Source organism: Peromyscus eremicus, chromosome 6, assembly GCF_949786415.1.
Source record: "Peromyscus eremicus chromosome 6, PerEre_H2_v1, whole genome shotgun sequence".
NCBI classification, from domain to species: Eukaryota; Metazoa; Chordata; class Mammalia; order Rodentia; family Cricetidae; genus Peromyscus; species Peromyscus eremicus.
The window spans coordinates 34,039,895-34,055,835 of record NC_081421.1 but is presented as its reverse complement, the minus strand read 5'-3'; the positions used below and the strand labels follow the sequence as shown (position 1 = coordinate 34,055,835).

General features: G+C 42.4%; 1 pseudogene; it reads left to right on the top strand.

The window, feature by feature from the left end:
• Positions 1 to 4,092: 4,092 nt before the first annotated feature.
• On the top strand, positions 4,093 to 5,120 carry LOC131912401 (POU domain, class 5, transcription factor 1-like; annotated as a pseudogene).
• Positions 5,121 to 15,941: the final 10,821 nt, after the last annotated feature.

Here is a 15,941-nt window from a genome sequence, read left to right as displayed (position 1 = left end):
AAGAAAGCATTTAACTTGGGTTTTGGCTCCAGAGAGTTCGAGTCCATGATGGTAGAGTGAAGGAAGAGCTGAGAGCTCACATGTTGAGACACAGCCATGAGGCAGAAAATACACTGGGGATCCCACAAGTCTCGTGAAACTTCAGAGCCCTCCCTCAATGACACACCTCCTCCAACAAGGCCACACCTCCCAATCCTTCCCAAACAGTTCCATCAACTGAGGACTAAATACTCCAACACATGAGCCTATGGGACCATTGTCATTTAAGCCACCATATTTCATAAAAGACAGGTAAGAAGATATATCTACAGACACTGAGTTTATTTACCCAACTACACTCCAGTCGGAAGATCACTACTCTGTAGCATCTACCAGTAGCCCAGCAGAAGGCAAGCTGCTGTGCAAACTCTTTATCTTCCTTGATGCCTCAGTTACTTTTCTCTTGCTGTGAAGAGACACCATGGTCAAGGCAACTTGTAAAAAATAACATTTATTTGGGGGCTTGATTGAAGTTTCAGAGGGAATCCATAACCATCATGGTGGGAACCATGGCAGCAGGCAGACAGACATGGTGCTGGAGCAGTAGCTGAGAGATTACATCTGATCCACAAGTCCAAGGCAGGAGGGTCACTGACATGGGTTTTTGAAGTCTCAAGCCCCACCTCCAGTGTCACACCTGCTCCAATAAGGCCACACTTACTAATCCTTCCCAAAACAGTTCCACCAATGAGGGACCAAGCATTCAAATATCTGAGCCTCTGGGGGCTGTTCTCACTAAAGCTACAGCACTTGCCCCATTTGTCGGCTTTCCTTTTCTTTAACATTTTAATTTTTATTCATTTTTAGTTAGCACACAAAATAACAGGTTTCATGTTGACATTTTTACTCATATATAACATTGTAATTTGCTCATACTCGCCCTGATATCCTTTCTGTTCCCTCTCTCCTCCTTGGGCTGGACCCCGTTCTTCTCCCAAATATTCCATGGTCTGTTCTCATGTCTCATTTTATGTTTATTCCACATAGGGAAAACATGTAGCCTTTTATCTCTTTCCTCCCATTAGCCTTTTCTTCTTGTTCCCTTTCCCTTCTCTCAAGATTCCACCTCGCCCCTTCAGCATCCATTCTAGAGAAAATATGAAATGTGTGTGGATTATTTTGTCTAACATGACAGTCTCTGGCCCCACCTACTTTCCTGCAAATAACGATTTTATTCTTCTGTATGGCTGAATTAAACTCCGTTGTATGTATGTTTCACATTTTCTTTATGAACTTATCTACTGATGAACAGCAAGGCTGAGTCCATATGTTAGCTATCGTGATTAGTGTAGCATTAAGCAAAGATATGTAAATACCTCTGTGGTTTGCTAACTTAAAATCCTTCAGTCATAGATCCAAGCGTAGTTTAGCTGAATCACATAGTAGCTGAATTTTTAGTTTTTTGAAGTCCCTCCATACTGATTTCCATGGTGGCTATATACTGGTTTGCATCTTATCAGAAATGTATAATGATTTCTCTTTCCCCACGTCCCTTACCTGGCTTGGGATGGAGTCTCAAAGCACTTTGAAATTACGTTCCCTGATGGTTAAGAGTATGGAGCTTCTTTTTTTCCAGGTGTTTATTGGCCATTGGTATTTCGGCTTTTCATTGACTCAACACTCTCTAGGAATTCTTCCAACAGGAGGCAGCAGGAGTGGAGGCTCTCACTGTGAGCAACATATACTTATGGCTTTTCTATCTCCTGACACAAAGGTGGGGCTGTGTCACCCGCAGCTTTCAGAAAGGGACCTGGAAGCTCTGTGTCTGTCCTCCCTCTGAATTGAATTGCCATTTCTTCTCTTTCAGCCATCAAATTTACCTGTCCTTAGCGATAGCTCCTTCACTTTGCCATTTCTTCCTCTTTTTAACTTTTCATGGCGTCTGGAAGACTCCTCTGAATTCCCTGCTTGTGCTGTTTCTAGATAATTCAGAGCAACTGATTTTTCTTGGACCAACAATTAAGATCACTGTTCTCTTCTCCAGTCTCTCTTTGTCTTCATGTTCCTTTTTAAATCTTCTGTCCTTCAATGATTCTCAACTCCCTCTCACTTTGCAAAGTTTTTTCTTCATTGTTCATTTCTGCATAGAGAGGCGATTACCGGGACATTCATGCTTGATGGGCGATTCTGAATTTTAATCACAATATGAAGACACAGTCTTTCACCTAGTCTGAAGACTGGGCATCATAATATTGTAATACTTTTTATTTTCCTAGTACACCTCATGAATTTCCATACTGAAAAAATTGATGTGAAATCTTATCAACATCCACTGTCCTCTCATCATATCTTGCCTTCTGCCCAAGGTCTAAACAATGACCAATGGGACTATCATGGTACAATCATGATTGTATTAAGCATTTCCTGGATAAGTTTCTGGAGTATTGAGACACCATAGGTGTTGAGAAAGTTGTATCTTTTGAAATAGCTAGTTTTGGTTAGATCAAGAAGGGGAAGGAAGTATTTAGCAAAAAGATGGAGAGCACAGGGGGCATTTGTAAGTGTAGAGGGTTCCAGAGCATACCATGAAAGGGTGGAGAGCCTGAGTGTGGACGTTCAGAGCCCGATGAGTTTGAGTCGAGGTGTGGTGGGGTCTAAAACACAATGGGGCTGTCTTGGATGACTAAAATAAGTGAAAAGTTAGGGCATAGGAGGATAAACTCTGAAGATCCAGAAGGAGGTAGAAAACCAGTTCTAATTCTATCCTCCTTTATGACTCTATAACTATAAAGTGAGATGGAGTGTTTAAAGCAATGGTTCTCAACCTTCCTAATGCTGTGACCCTTTAATACTGCTCCTCATGTGTGTGGTGACTCTCAACCACAAAATTATCTTCATTGGTACTTCATAACTGTAATTTTGCTACCGTTATAATTTTTTTCATTTATTTATTTATTTATTTATTTTTCTATTATCAGCTTGATACAGTATAAATTTTTATCCTAATAGTGAAATGTTTCATTGGGGCTTGCCCAGTAATTGAGTAAAACCAAAACTTATTATAAGCCACAGTTATCCTAGGGTCCCCCCTGCTATATAGCCTCCCTGGTTCTGTGGGTTGCAGTCTGATTGTTCTTTGCTTTATATCTAGTATCCACTTATGAGTGAGTACAAAACATGTTTGTCCTTCTGGGTTTGGGTTACCTCACTCAGAATGATATTTTTTAGTTCCATCCATTTGCCTGCAAATTTCATGTTGTCATTGTTTTTCTCTGCTGAGTAGTACTCCATTGCGTATATGCACCACATTTTCTTAATCCATTCTTTAGTTAATGGGCATCTAGGTTGTTTCCATGTTCTGGCTATTACGAATAGTGCTGCTATGAACATAGTTGAGCATATATCTTTGTGGTATGATTTAGCATTCCTTAGGTATATGCCCAAGAGTGGTATGGCTGGGTCTTGAGGTAGATTGATTCCCAATTTTCTGAGAAACCGCCATACTGATTTCCACAGTGGTTGTACAAGTTTGCATTCCCACCAACAGTGGAGGAGCGTTCCCTTTGCTCCACACCCTCTCCAACATAGACTGTAATGAACTGTAATGTAATGAATTGTTATGTAAGTACCTGTGTTTTCAGATGGTCTTAGGCAGCCCCTATTGGGGGGTCATGGTGTATAGGTTGAGAACCACTGGTTTAAAGAAGGTGGAAGCAGCAGCCTTACGAGGAGACCTCCAGGCTCTGTGCTCATTCATCCTACTATGAGTACAGCTTCAGCCTGGAAGAGATAGTCCCCTGGTGCTATCAGGTCACAGGTCTGTGGCTCTTCCACAGTTCTGTGCTGGGCATCGAAAAGAATGCATAATGGAGGCTGGCAAATTGACTAAAAGCAATTCCAAGAAAAAGCTCCCCAAATATCCTAAGTAATGGCAGTGTCTGCACGAGAAGAGCACATTACGTATGCTCACTACTCTTGAAAAACACTCGCCCAAGTAAGGAAATGTAGAAAATTAAATTTTCAGTAGGTGATACAAGAATTTACCTCTGGGCCCTTAGGTGAACCCTCCTCCCTTCAGGCCCCCAGCTTGGAGTGCCTGTCTTCCCCATAGATGTACACCTAGCTTCAGATGTCGCCTTCTTACCCCCACCACAATGATGCGTCAGAAGGGCTAGAGGTAGGCTAGATGGACCCTGCAATTTGACTAAGCTTTCAAGACCCTCTGAGTGGGCCTGGAATCGGGTCAGGGCTTGGGCCAGGCTCAGAGGTGCTGGGGATTTCCCTATGTCCTCCACCCAATGAGTTCTGTAGAGGGATGGCACACTGTGGACCTCAGGTTGGAGTGGACCCAATGTCCACAATCAGCCTGGAGAGTTCACAGCCTAAGGGCCAGGCATGGAAAGCAGCTCAGAGGGGGGCTCCCCTGGGTCCATGCCCTGAAGGTGGAACCACGTCCTGAGGAGTCCTAGAATGTGAGCCCTGTGGAAAGAACTCGAGCAGTTTGCCAAGCTGCTGAAGCAGAAGAGGATCGATCCCCTAGGGTATACCAGGCAGACATGGGGCTTACCTTGGGCTTCCCTTCAAAAAGGTTCAGCCAGCTGACCATTTGCCTCTTTGAGGATCTGCAGCTCAGTTGCAAGAATGTATGTAAGCTGCTGCAGAAGTGGGTGGAGGAGGCTGGCAACAACCTTCAGAAGACATGCAAAGCAGAGGCCTTGATGCAGGCCTGCTGGGGAAAGCAGAGTGGGAGGGGGGAAGGGGAGGAGTGTAGAGAACCGCTTGAGAGGGAGCCTGGAGAGCATGTTTCTGCAGTGCCTGAAGCCCACCCTGCTGCAGATCAGCATCATTGCGGAGCTGCTTGGGCTGGAAAAGGATGTGGTCCAAGTATGGTTTCACAACCCGCACCAGAAGGGCAAATGGTTAAGTATTGGCTATTCCCAACAAGAGGAATATGAGAGGTTGCAGCGTCTCTTTTTCCAAGGCGGCCTGTATCCTTTCCTCTGCCCCCAGGGCCCCATTTTGGTGCCCCAGGCTACAAGAGCCCCTACTTCACCACACTGAACACAGACCCCTTTCCTGGGGGTGAAACCTTTCCCTCGGTTCCTGTCATTCTTCTGGGTTCTCCAATGCATTCAGACTAAGGTGCCCCACCTGACTAAGGATGGAGAAAGAACCCAAAGCTTGTTGCCCCACGGCTTGGGGACTGAGTTCTTCAATTGCTGAGGAAGGATTGCAAGCACAGAGCGTGGGGGCCAAGGGTGGGGAAGTGATGGAAGGAAGAAGAAGTTCAGTGATGCCATTTATTATGAACCCATCACTCATCATTTTTGCAGCCTTGGACACAGGAAGAAAGGGAGGGAGGGAGGGAGGGAGGGAGGGAGGGAGGGAGGGAGGGAGAAGGGAGGGAGGGAGGAAGGAGAGAGGGAGGGACAAGGGAGGGGAGGGGAGAAGGGAGGAAGGAATTTACCTCTGTCTTTGAATTCAGGGAATCAACACTTGGGGAATTTTAAGGAACACTTGGTCCCACACTAAGAGATTCTGATTTTATAAGTCTGGCCGTCATAACTTGTTCCACGTTTTCAAAAGTTCCACACGTTAGAAAGGATTATAATTACCAGGCAAAGCTGAAAACCACTGTGCGGCACAAACGCTTACCTGTCGGGGCTTAGCTTGTTGCGAAGGCTAAAATTTAAAAAACGATTGAGGCAGAGTTTTAAAAAGCACAGTGCCTTCCACGTATACAATCTCAAGGGAGCGATTATGTTTTTTAAAATATGAAAAAGAATCAGAAGTGCTTATGAAATGCAATGGAAGGTTGTGCAAAATGCAGTCTGATGAGGACTCTGGCAGCTTCCCATCGTGGACAGTCTGCTGTGGCTTTACTGAGGCCCTTGGCCTTTCTGTAGTCATTGCAGATAAATGTGTGAAGAAGTGAAAAATGATTTTTAAAAAGAGTTGAAATATGAAACACACAAATAACAAACTACAGGGATCCTTCTCTTTTGAAAACTCCGCTTCACAGAGGCTTCTCATCTGTTTGTCAGAGCTACAAGGACTGGTTTGCGCAGATGGACCAGGAGATGTGACTCTCAGGTTTTATCAGAACATCACCCGTCAATCTTTTTAACAAATACAACTTTGCCTATGGTTTTACAAAACATTTCACTAGAGGGATGGGGGAGGGCCAGGAGGGAGGAAACAAAGAATAGATTCCTGTGCTGCTTGCAACAGCTGGGGAGTTCTTAGAGACTACAAACCAGCAATATGAGAAATAGGTAAAAGGAAGTTGTTGAACTTTATTTTTTTGAAAAGATATTAATTTGTGGAACACTTCAGATCAGAGGACTTATCATGGAACTTTAGTTTATTAATTTATTAGTGATGAGATGATATCAATTATATTTGTCATAATAGTTTTCCTTCTTCTTTTACACTTCCGAAGTTTCCATATGGCCAAATTGATGGGAAATCAAGAGTACCATTTGATGAATTTAAAAGTCTGTTAACGGTAATGATGACAACTATTAAATTGTCTTTTTCAGGGAGGGAGGAGAAATACTTTTTTTAAAAGACAAATGATCAAGAGGTAGACAGCAACATTAAGTTTGGAAATAAACTCAGAAATTGTGTCATGAGACTAATCTGAGTGTGCTTTCTCGAATTAGCTCTGTGCACATTTTGAAGGAAAAAAAACTAGTGTCTTTCCTGTTACTATAATTCAAGAAAATCACTAAATTTTCATAGAAAGTAGGAGAAGGAGTAGCAGCCACAGGATTTTATATAGAAGATCTTCTCTATGTAGGAAAACAATCAGAATAATGATAGAAAAGGATATCTATATTCAAAATTGATCTCTACCTCAGAAGATAAAAGGGGATACTTCTGGCTATATCTGGAATGTTCTAGAAGGGTTCCAGCCAGCTGGGCCTCACTCTTTCTCATAGAATCAGATACTGTGAATGAAGCTAATGGAATCCTCTGCTCAGGACTTAGTCATGTCCTCCAATGGTGGTGGGCCGGATTGACAGGTTGGGAGGTTAGGGTCGCTCCTACTTGAATGACTTGGATAGAGTAGATTTGCTCTGGAAATTTGGGATCAGCTTCAAGTGGTCCTTTGGGAGCCTTGCATGTTTCCAATGAGGCCATACAGGCAAGACTTTACCACCATCTGAGCTGATTCTTGGCAGGATGTCTATAGATACCTCTAGAGCAACACACCCCTGCAAGATAGTTTCTTATCCTTGTCATGTGGGAGATTATTTTGCATCCATCTGCTATATTTGGTTCCAGTTGAGCTCAGAACTTCCCACCTCACCACAGGCTGCAGCATTTGAGAATTCCTTTGTAGCTTGTCCCCACCCTAGTGGAATGAGCCATGTGTTCATGTTGTTAGTCATTTTCTTTCTGTGAGACTGGAGGCATAAGAAGCTGACACTTTGTTTATCTGTTCCATATTGTCTAAGTAATAAACTTCCTGAATTTGTGTGGATTCCCAAGGGCTCACTGAGTATGGGCTCACTGATTCTTTGCTGGCTAAATATATTACACTATAACCAGCCAAGCTCACGGCTGCAGCAATGACAGTTGTGATCCTGTTAGCTACCGAGGTCCTCCAGAATGTTTGGCCCCTGGACAAGGAGCTCTGAAGGAGGGCGTGAGTCACAGGATTGTCCATGTACATCTGTGGGACCAAGTCCATCTAATAGCCAGTAAGCTCCATGACATACGCCTTATGCCTTTGGATTCGTTTACCTCCTTCCCTGTGGAGCTTAATCAGCATTATGAAGCTGTTCCATGCCCACCTCTCCTGGTCTGGGTGGGGGGACCTGAAAAGACATGAGCTGCATAAGAAACTACAAAACATATGTCAGCCCCACCACTGTGTCCTTCACAGGGAGTGTGTCAACTGTTTCTGTAGTTCATAAAAACAACCATTTTCTGCCTGTCCCTTCAAGTTCATGAATTTTGGGGCAAACGAACTTCCAGTTCCCCAATCACTTTCTTCCTCTCTGAGGAATCACAGACAATTCAGTGAGAAAGTCGGGGAGCTTCCTTGTCAGCTCCCCACTAGCCTGAGGCACTGAGGAAGATTAAGCAGAAGTTGTATTTGTTTCCCTTTCTATCTGAAAACAGTGGGTTTCTAATGACTAATCCTGTAACAGCTAGGGAAATGCTTTCTGTCTTTATCTGACTTTGTGAAACTAAAACTAAATGCATTCATTTCTTTCTGTGTCTGGGTTTATAATGAGTCAGTAGAGATCACAGAAACCCTAAAAGACAGCTTGTTCTCATTTCCTGGGAGGAAGTAGACAGCCATGTGGTAAGGGTGAGCTTGTGCAGTGTTCCACCATTTATTAATTGCTTTGTTATTAGCTAGGTTGTACGTGATATTGCCTGGCATTATTAGACCAAGCAGAGCCGCTTAAAAATGTCTGATGCTGCTATCTGGTGGTATATCACAGTTGCAGGAACTAGTACAACTGTATAAATGTTACATCTTGGTTTTTTAAAACAAAAAGAAAACAATCAACATTTTATGTTTATACCTGTAGACAGATGCTATTCCCAGCCTTACCCAGAGATGCTTCCCTTTGCAATAAATAGTAGTGAATGCAGAGACTCATGGCTGCCCAAGGTGCCGAGAGAAAGTGAAAATTGAGTGTTCAACCCTAAAGAGAGTACTGTATCACCCCTCCTAAGGTTCAGGAAACATGACCAAAGAGGAGACAAAGAATGTAAGAGACAGAAGATAGAGAAGGGGCTATGGAACGCTGTGTTCTAGGCACGGCACAGCTACTGCAGCCATCATCACAGCGGTTACGGTTGCCTCCACTGACTGGGCCAGCACAAGCCAGGGCATCAGTCAAGACTGGACAAAGATTCATGGGACCGTATCCCATCCTGATGAAATACTGGCCGGTGGTAGATTCTGAGGGGGAAGCAGGCATTGTCTTCACTTGGATATTCACAGCAGAGCCTACCAGGCTCCAATGACTAGTTCAAAACCCATATGCACAAATAGCCCTTGTTAAATTCAGTGGGTCACAAAACAAAACACGAAGACATAAATATGAGAAAGGGACTTGTAAAGAGTAAAGAGGTGATTGGAGATGGGGAGGCGACTGAGTTAGAAGGGAGATAGGGGGTGGGGGTGAGAGTAGCCATGATATATTATATACATGTATCAAACTCTCAAAGAAGAAAAATTAATAAAAGTTAGATATAAAAGAACCAATGCAGACCCAGTTCTTATGGATTCCAACTTGATTTCAGAATGAAATAAATACCATATACATATTTTCACCTGTAAAATATTACTGAAAATCTCTTCCAACAGTGCATGGAGGGACAGTAACATTATTTTAAAGACATTTTTCCTGGTGGAATTGCAATGTATATAAAACCTCTGGATGATATAAGTTAGCAAAAGATAGCATTTGATGTCAAGACGATTATTAAAATATTTGGTTCAATTCCTTCATTTGTAAGCCTGGAAGAATGCAGATACCCACTTCACAGGGTTGCTGTAAATATGAATGACCCTATAAGTGAAAGGACTGGGGACTTACGTGCCCTCTGAAGAAGATGCAGTTGTTGTTCATAGATTGAGTGATATTTAAATGTTTTGTAAGTTTGTGTGTAGAATAGGTTTGTGTCCAGCAAGTCTGATTAAATGCTTAAAAAAAAATCAGTGCACTGTTAGTAATATCTCAAATGTATACAGCATGAATTTATATAAAATGTTGGTAGTCATATGAATTTGTAGCCTATTTGTGTTCAATATTGAACAATTTACATGAAGAGCTATTTCAGTACTTAAATTATAATGGTTCAAACTAATCACCTGTATTTAGCAGGCAGAAAACAATCGGTACAGCTTTCATTTGTTGACGAGGCAGTGGCACATCCTAGAGGAGGGGAGCGTGGTGATGAGGACAGGGCTGCAGTTGGTGCAGGGCTGCAGCTCCTTGCAAGGCTCCAGAGTGTCTCCAGACCACACCACACTGTAGCACAAACCTCACACAGAGATGCCACCAGGCCCCATCCCCACCTGGAATTGAAGACAAGCCCATGTGGTAAACTTCCTCCCTCATCATGAACCTCCCTTCAGATGGCCATGCTGTCTAATTCACGGTGCTGGCTGCACCTCACTTTGGCCACCAGGCTCAGGCACTGTGCATCACTTCCCCACGGTGCAGACCATGCTCTGTTTGCATGCAGCAGATCTGAGCCCCAGGACCTTTCTGTGCTCTGCAGGGAAGTTACAAGAACCTCACTGAAGTCAGTACCCGAGCTGATCATGTGCTAAGAGTTCTCTTTCTCATTTTACAGGTGAGAAAAGGGAGGCTGGGGTGTTAGTGTATTGATTATCTATTCTGGATAACAACCCACTCAAAGCGGAGTAATTAAAGAATTATTGTTCACAATCTCATGAGGCATCACTTTCAGTTCGGCTCCACTGAGGGGTTCTCAAGCTACACTCACAGGAGTTGCTCATGGGACTAGGTTTAACTGATGAATTGGCAGGGACTCTTTGTGTTAGTTCTCAGAAAGAGGCAAGCCATCCTATCCTAGCATTTCCTGTATCAGAGTAGCCCAAGATTCTTCACACAGAGTCACTGTGGTCCAAGAAAGAGCAGAAACATCAAAGCGTCTGCAGATCCAGTACAGGACCTGCACACCACTCCTGTGATGATGTAAGGACGTTGTACACCATTCCTATGATAAAGTAAGTCCCATCCCTGGTCCAGCTGTTAAGAACAAAGAAACAGCCGGGCGGTGGTGGCGCATGCCTTTAATCCCAGCACTCGGGAGGCAGAGCCAGGCGGATCTCTGTGAGTTCGAGGCCAGCCTGGACTACCAAGTGAGTCCCAGGAAAGGCACAAAGCTACACAGAGAAACCCTGTCTCGAAAAACCAAAAAAAAAAAAAAAAAAAAAAAAAAAAGAAAAAAAAAAGAACAAAGAAACATTCTTCATGGGAGGAGGAACGGGTCAAAGGGGCTTGAAGTCTGGGATGGATTTGTAGCCTTTGTTTTCTTGTCTTACAATTTCTTACAGCAAGCAAACTGTCTATGCTTAGTTAGGAAGTGTTGGCGCACAGATTTGAACCCAAAGAGTCTCTTTCAATCTGTGGTTTTTACTGCACTGGCTACAGTGGGAAAGGAAGGTCTCTTTTTCTTCACTTCCTCATGCTTTCTGCCTGCTTCTGCTCCTGCTTTGTCCTCCCACCCCCCACAGTTTTACCCTTAGGCTCAGGTGCTAGTTCAGAACTTAAAGGAAAGTTTCTGTAATGAAAATTTAACATGATCTTTTCCTTAGAAACCTTCATGAAAATTTATTCCTGTCGACTGACTCTCCTCAGGCCTGCCTGGGGAGCCACACATTTACACTCACATTCACCAAACTCTACACTGACTCAGGAGCTAACATCCCACTCAAGGACACTATGTTAATTTTAAAACATTTCTTTATTGCGGTATCTAGAAACAATCAAGGATGTGCTTTTGTGAGGAGGGATTTCATTTCATTAAAGCTAATCTAAGTGTCACAGTGAGCCTGATTCAAGTAGTGATTTTCTCAGGAGGTTCTGAGAAACACTGGCAATATACAGTGGGAGAATAGCTTGAGGCTGTCTTTGAAAAGAGGGGGATCAAGCCTTGAAAGTTAGTGCTCATCAACTTCTTACAACAAATTAAGTCAGGACTTAAAGAAATAAAACAAAATCGAGCAAGATGTAGATTTTGTTGGCAGTTTAAATTATCTGATGGTTAATGCAGTGAACACATCATTCAAAATTCAAATCATATTCAAATTAGATTTTCAGTATTGAAGAAATAAGTTGTCTGAATTTTGTAACAAAGACATGATTTTTTTTTTTTAAATCCAATACTCGTTTTTCCACACATACAAAGTTGTCAGTAGCAGACGGGAAATTCTATAAAAATGTTTCGAATGATTCAATGAGTGCCATCTTGCTACCATAATTATAGTATTTGGCACTTTTTAGAAATTAGCTATATTTGGTTTTATGATGTTCATAAGAATGAGATTCTTCCATCTTTGTTACTTTTCTATTGCTGTGAAGAGACACTGTGACCAAGGCAACTTATAAAGAAAGCTCTAAAAGGGACTTATCGTTTTGGAGTGTGAATCCATGATCATCACGGCAGGGAGCATGGCAACAGGAAAGCAGGCATGTTTCGGGAGCAGCAGCTGGGAGCTCACATCTTGAAACAACCATGAGGCAGAAAGGGAGCTAACAGTCACACACCTCTTTCAACAATGCCACACCTCCCAGTCCTTCCCATATACTTCTACAAACTGGGGGCCAAGCACTCAAATATATGTGCCTATGAGGACCATTCTCATTCAAGCAACCACATTCCACACTTGCTCCTGCTGGCTTGTGGCCAACATACCAGAAAGCAAAATGCCTCTAGTCCCACTCCAAAAGTCCCCTTCAGCCTCAACAATCTCAAAGTAATCCCCCTGTAAAATAAAAAATCAAATTACATATTCCCCATATACAATGGCACAAATATACATTACCATTCCAATAGGGAGGAATAGAGGACAGTGAGGAAATACTGGACCAAAGCAAGACCCAAACTCCCAAACTCCAAACCCCTAAACTCCAAATCCTGTAGCTCTATGTCCAATGTCAAAGGGCTGAGATGGCTCCACCCATCTAGCTTTGCTGCCTGCAACACTTTTCTCTCTTGGACTATTTATTAGTCAGGGTTCTCTAGAAAACAGAACTGATAGCGCACACACATACGTGCGTGCGTGCGTGCGTGCGTGCGTGCGTGCGTGCGTGCGTGTGTGTAAAGCAAGTGAATTAATTTCCTCATAGATTTACGATGCTCCTTTATTCTGCTCCAGTCTTTCTAGGTCTCTGATCTGAAATGCTGTCGCAATGGCTAATCTCATCACAGTGTTTATTGCAGAAGTCTTCAGCTATTCTAAATATTGCATAGAAGTCTCCCACTCATTTGGGCATCTTTCCAGAGTTGATTTAGTTATATAAAGGGAAGTTTATTTTTCTGTACTCATTAAAACTAACATTTTTAACTTTTTAACAAACCTGCCTGGTATTTCGACTGATGCTGCCCTAAATTTATATATTGCTTTGGAGAAAATTGGCAACTTTGCAGAGTCACAGTAAAATGTCAAATAGTTGTGCTGATAGGGTTTTTTTTTTCAAGACAGAGTTTCTCTGTGTAGCCCTGGCTGTCCTGGAACTCTCTCTGTAGACCAGGCTGGCCTTGAACTCACAGAGATCCCCCTGTCTCCCAAAGATAATGATGCTTTAGAGACTTCTACTTCTCAGTTGCTACGCCCTGTGACTATACTGTCTTCTGTTGTAAAAGAGACCTTGTCAATATGATTAAGTTAAGGACCTAGCAGTTCCAGAGGAGGTTGCCTTGGATCTTCTAAAGAGTAACTAACAAATGCCACTTTGAGAGGGAGACCAGAAGCCGACAAGGAGATGTGAAAATTGTCTCAGAAGATGGGGTAATGCTGGGCCACAGACCAAGAATACAGACAGCTTCTAGAAACTGAAGCAGGCATGGAAATAACTTCTCTCCTAGAGCCTCGAGGAGGAAGGCAGCTCTATCGACCCAGTTTAAACTTCTGCCTTCCATAGCCTAGTTATAAATTAGTGTTGTTTGAAGCCACTAAGGGACAACGAGGGGATGAATCCCTCTGCAGAAGTATAGAATAATCATCTACATACCTCATGCTTATTCATGTTATTCTTCGCTAACAGGGGAATAAATGTTTAGAAATTGGGTAGGCATATTTGTCTGGAAAGGCTAGGGCTCTTATTTGGCCTAGGGTATAAGTTAATTTTTAAAATTTAATTTCTCTTGTCATTGATTTTAAAAACAAGTGTGCAATCAGTTCTTAGTATGGGGTCTGAACTTCATACTTCCATGAAGGGTGTTGTGGTCTGAATGTGAACTGTCCCCACAGGCTCATGTGCTTGAACATTTAGTCCCCTGTTAGTGGCACTATGTGGGCACCTTTATTAGGAAAAGCCTCACTGGATGAAGTGAGTCAGCTGAGGTGGTTGGCCCCGCTTTCTGCTTGCTCTCTGATGCCTGACTGCAGATGCAAAAGGGGTAGTCAGCCTCCCACTCCTGCCGCAATGCCTTGCCACCGTGATGGAATGTCTGCCCTCAAACTGTAAGCCCCAGTAAACCCATTCCTGTCTGACATTGCTTCTTCTCAGGCATTTTTACAGCAACAAAAAACATAACAAAAAGGGCTTGGGAAAAATATTTGCTTCCACTACTCTTTGTGGTCTCTGACTAGGTTTGAGACATGAAGTTTGGAGATAATACAGGCATCATATTTACACAAAGTGACATCCAAGAACAAAAGCAAGACCACACTGAAGGGACAGAGTAGCTCAAAACAGAGACCCAGATCTACAGTAAAATACTTCAGCTATAGATGTTACCACTCTCTAATATTCTACCTCTGAAATTTGTTAATGTTGGAATAATACATATTCTATATTATTTGGCCCAGTGGGGTTGAATTGTCTATTTCTTATAGTGTATATTCTCTATACTTAATTTCTATTTTTAACTCTCATATATATATATATATATATATATATATATATATATGTCTATTTACAATTAGAGTATAGAAAAATAAACCTAAAAAGAACATGCATTATTCCAACAACCAGAGTTATGACAATCCTCTTACTTTATTAGTTTTGAGGTATTTAGTCTTCTTCTAAAAATAGGACTCTGTGTATACTGCTTTGGGATTTTGTAACATCTTCCTTACAGTTACAGTTAACATATCTGCTGGAGTCCAGCAGATGCAGTTACAGTCAGCTCACACACTGGAGTCCAGCAGATGCAGTTACAGTTAGCTCACACACTGGAGTTCAGCAGATGCAGTTACAGTTAGCTCACACACTGGAGTCCAGCAGATGCAGTTACAGTTAGCTCACACACTGGAGTCCAGCAGACACAGTTACAGTTAGCTCACACACTTGTAGCTAGAGTTTTCCTGTCTGGCCCACAGTCAGGACAGATCTGTCTCATCTGCCAGTCCCACAGCTGCTCAGACCCAACCAAGTAAACACAGAGACTTATATTGGTTACAAACTATATGGCCATGGCAGGCTTCTTGCTAACTGTTCTTATATCTTAAATTAATCCATTTCTATAAATCTATACCTTGCCATGTGGCTCATGGCTTACCGGCATCTTCACATGCTGCTTGTCCTGGTGGCGGCTAGCAGTGTCTCTCTGACTCAGCCTTCCACTTCGCAGCTTTATCCTCCTCCTTGTCCTGCCTATACTTCCTAGCCACTAGCCAATCAGTGTTTTATTTATTGACCAATCAGAGCAACACAGGAAATCTGTGACACCATAAAAAGATCAAATCTAAGAATAATAGGAAGAGAGAAAAGAGAAGAAAAACAGGTCAAAGGGCTAGAAAATATTTTCAACAAAATCATAGAAGAAAATGTCCCTAACCTAAAGAAAGAGATGCCTATAAAAGTAAAAGAAGCTTACAGAACACAAAGTAGATTGGACCCAGAAAAGAAAGTCCCCCTTGCCACATAATAATCAAAACACTAAGCATACAGAACTAAGAAAGAATATTAACAGCTGCGAGTAGAAAAGACAAAGCAACACATAAAGGTAGATGTATTAGAATTATATCTGACTTCTCAATGGAGACTCTAAAAGCCAGAAGGGCCTGGACACATGTGCTGCAGACACTAAGAGACCACAGATGCCAACCCAGACTACTATACCTAGCAAAACTTTCAATTACTATAGATGGATAAAATAAGACATTTCATGATAAAACCAAATTTAGGCAATATTTATTTACACATCTTAGAAGGTAAACTCTAACCTAAAGAAGTTAACTACATCCAAGAAAATACATGGAAAAAATTACAGATCTGTGAAGTCAAGAG